The following is a 4387-nucleotide window of genomic DNA, read 5'->3' as shown; positions in this document are numbered from 1 at the left end:
TCCTGTTAAAGAGAAGATTATATATATTATTATAAAAATCAGGGTCTTGCATTCTGGTCTCCGTCTGGGGATGGGAAATAGATTCAGCAACTTGATTTATGGCCAGTGACGCAAGTCACGCGATGCATGCAGAAAATTCTCGGCTCGATCCATGGCCGTTCTGACTTCGATTGGAGGAGGATTGTGACTCGAAAGCCTGGAAAGCCACTGCTGTACTGTGTGCCATCAAGGCTGAGTTAGATGGACCAATGGTCTCTGGTTCAGTCATACTGTATGCCATATATGCTCTCAATCTGAGTATTGTATTGGCAGTTCTGTGTTAGCAAAAACTTCAGAAGAGAAGGATTTAGGGGTAGTGATTTCTGACAGTCTCAAAATGGGTGAACAGTGTGGTCGGGCAGTAGGGAAAGCAAGTAGGATGCTTAGCTGCATAGCTAGAGGTTTAACAAGCAAGAAGAGGGAGATTGTGATCCCACTGCATAGAGCGCTGGTGAGACCCCATTTGGAATACTGTGTTCAGTTCTGGAGACCTCACCTACAAAAAGATATTGACAAAATTGAACGGGTCCAAAAACAGGCTACAACAATGGTGGAAGGTCTTAAGCATAAAACTTACCAGGAAAGACTTCATGAACTCAATCTGTATAGTCTGGAGGACAGAAGGGAAAGGGGGGACATGATCGAAACATTTAAATATGTTAAAGGGTTAAATAAGGTTCAGGAGGGAAGTGATTTTAATAGGTAAGTGAACACAAGAACAAGGGGGCACAATCTGAGGTTAGTTGGGGGAAAGATCAAAAGCAACATGAGAAAATATTATTTTACTGAAAGAGCAGTAGATGCTTGGAACAAACTTCCAGCAGACGTGGTTGGTAAATCCACAGTAACTGAATTTAAAGATGCCTGGGATAAACATATATCCATCCTAAGATAAAATACAGGAAATAGTATAAGGGCAGACTAGATGGACCTTGAGGTCTTTTTCTGCCGTCAGTCTTCTATGTTTCTATAAAATAACAATTTAATTAAAATAATCTTTTCTGTGGAGGCCCTGCCGGGGTGTCTGAATGGGAAATAGAGATTCTCACAAACATCAACTAGTGCGAGCAACTCTTAATTTATTACAAAAGGAGTTTTACACAAGTTCCCCCCTCCCCCTCTAAAACGAGGCTGTTACTTATTGGTTTACTTAGACACTGTCTCCCTGTGGGAGAAGAATTACACACAACCAATATATATGCCATCCTACATTATGAGGCTGAGTGCAAATGCACTTACTTGTGACAACTGGTTTTCTCTCACTCCAGGCAAATCATCTGTTCAAAGTTTGTTCAGAATTAAGCTTGCCTGAAGTTGTGGCACCCGTAACCAAAATGTCTGACATACTCAATATCCTACATTTGGATGACACCTCTAAACAATCATGGGTCAGTAGTTTCAGGGGGAGGAAGGCGGTAGCTGTGAACGCTCAGGTTTATGTCAAGCAAGCTATATGATAAAGATGAGCAATACAGTTCTCCAGATCCAGTCATCTTAGGAGACAAGGTGAGTTATAAAACTTGATGGGAGTTCTGTGATCCAGGGGGCCACACACTGTCCATTTTTACAATAAAGCATAATGTTCAGGTCGTACCACACAAAAATTCATTAACTATTCTTTGCGGCATATTGGATTAGTAAATTTGATGAACGCATAATTCATAATGCTTTAATAATTTTCCTCTTTGTGGATGGGGCATTAAATTTATACCGCTGAATCCAAATCAAATTATTCTGTTCCTCTACAACAGTGTTTCCCAACCTTGGCAACTTGAAGATATTTGGACTTCAACTCCCAGAATTCCCCAGCCAGCAAATGCTGGCTGGGGAATTCTGGGAGTTGAAGTCCAGATATCTTCAAGTTGCCAAGGTTGGGAAACACTGCTCTACAAATCTGTAACTCATCCCTAAACATAGACCTATGAGAAATTGCTACCTGGGCTATTACTTTTGAACAACAAGTGAAATGTACTAGCAGACTAACAAAAAAACCCCCGAGGGCTGTGGCCTGCTACTGGGTCATGGCCTATTTACAACCGGGTTGCACGAGTGGTGGGCTAGCACATACAGATGTGCACAGCTCAATTTGTGCAATTTAAGCTGTGTGTGCAGAGCAGCTTGCCACATGCGCAAGTTGAGCAATGCGTGCGTACACACCAGCCTGCTTCTTGCGCAGCCCTGTTCTCTTCTCCCTCACCAGGCCACAAAGATTGGAGACCACTGTACTACAGTAAGTTTTCTTCATGTTCAACTTCATCCTCTGGAAGACGAGTATCCAAGAGTAAATCTGTGGGCTTTTTTAAGAGCAGAGAGAAAGTGGGTTTTTTTCCAATCCATTTCTGGATTATCCTAGGTACGTGAGAAGCTTCACTATTTTGCTTTAACTGTAATTAAGTTATTCAGACCACTTGTTCAATCTTTCTGGATGAGTTTGTTCTCTTTCATCAAATTTGCATTTAATCAAAGCAAAAAAATCCATCCATCACACCCTTTTCTCAAAAGATTTACTTGTTAAAATTCTGCATGTTCTACAGCGCTTAAAATGCACTATTAGGAATCCTCTTCTGTCCACCCATAGTGTAGATGCTTTTATAATCTCATTTCTGCCCCTGTTCTCCTTTTTCATTCCTTTGGAACGAATTTTTGTTTGATACAACTCTCAGTAACTGCTCATCAGTTGATGCTGGGGATTGCACAGCTAAGATGCCCATTGGTGAAGTAGCTATTTTAGCTCTCCCTGAAATACAGTTGTGTACCAGAGTTTCCTCCTATCTCCTAAGGACTCTTCCACATACTACCACATCAGGGGTGATTTGCTCCCAGTTTGGACCAGATCGCCCGAGCCAGTAGTGACCCACTGATGATGTCACCGGACTGGATTGATGGTTGCAGGTCTGTGGGTGCCGCCAACCTTTTTTTTTTTTTTGCCTTAATTTTTTTTTAAATTTCCCCCCCCTTCTGACATGCACAGAAGCCAGATTCTGGCATGCGGTCGCCATCTTTTTTCCATCTTTTTTAAAAATAGGATTTTTTATTAATGCAAGGTGTAACAGTGTGGGAGGGAGAAAACCGGCAGCAAGGTAAGTTGGAACCCATCCCTGCGTCACATTATCCCAAGATGGAGCTACTTTGCCTAAGGATCTGGCAGGGGCTTTGCTAAAGAAAAGAGGAGTAAATTTCCAGCAAGTTTTAGGGAAAGGATAACATGTTGAAAAGAAGGAAGCAAAAGCTAGAATGAGTTTTGAATGTGCAAAGCAAGGAGAAAAGCCCTATGGGAGCTCTGACCAGGCTCTTCCTACGAGCAAAACATGGAAACCAGGAATTTCCTCAAAGGGGGTTCCAGCCTTTCCTGACCAATCCTGCAGTGGACAGGAAATCTCCAGTGAGTTTTGAGAAATGACTAAACCTTTTTTGCCTAGTAATCCTGACTGCAAGCCTGCCACGGTAGTATCACTATTTAATTATTTTATTCACGAAGTCATAAAATGTATCATTTTAGAAGATAGACTCACAAATTTAGAGAATTAATTCAGTGTAATATGCACACTTAGCAAGTGAGTTGAATTAGGAAGTCTATAAAGACGGCCTTCTGCTTTGTCACACAGGTAGGGTTCAACTTACAACCATTCGTTTAGCGAACATTCAAAGTTACAATAGCACTGAAAAAAGTGACTTATTTCTTGCTGTGGTTCTCAACCTGGGGTTGGGACCCCTTTGGGGGTCGAACGACCATTTAACAGGTCGCCTAAGGCCATGGGAAAGACAAATTTCCCATGGTGTTAGGAATTAATGCTTCTATTCTGGCGCCTTGGAACATATTTTTACAATCCGACCAATCAGGCATTTACAGTGGAAGTGTCTCTCTGACCTCCCTGACAATCAGCTCAAAGCTCTGTTGAGAGAATTAGCACTGGACTTATGATTGGGGGTCACCACAACATGAAGAACTGTATTAAACGGTTGTGGCATTAGAAAGTTTGAGAACCACTGTATTACTGTTTATCATATGACTGTTGCAGGGCCTCATGATCAAAATTCAAATGCTTGGCATCCGACTCATATTTATGACAATTGAAGTGTCCCACTGTCAAGTGATCAACTTTTGCAACCTGAGAAGCAAAGTCAATGGGGAAGCCAGATTCAATTAACAACTGCAGGGTTTTCACTTAACAACTGCAGCAACAAGGTTGTAGAATGGGAAAAAACAAATGTACCGCTTAACAACATAACTTTGGAGCTCAGTTGGGATCCTCAGTCAAAGAGTACCTTCCTAAGCTGCAACATAACCCATAGTAATGATGTGTAGGTCCCCTATTAACCATAGGATCTCGGGTCTGGATATAGCTTG

Source organism: Erythrolamprus reginae, chromosome 2, assembly GCF_031021105.1.
Source record: "Erythrolamprus reginae isolate rEryReg1 chromosome 2, rEryReg1.hap1, whole genome shotgun sequence".
NCBI lineage: Eukaryota > Metazoa > Chordata > Lepidosauria > Squamata > Dipsadidae > Erythrolamprus > Erythrolamprus reginae.
This window is presented reverse-complemented; position numbering follows the sequence as displayed.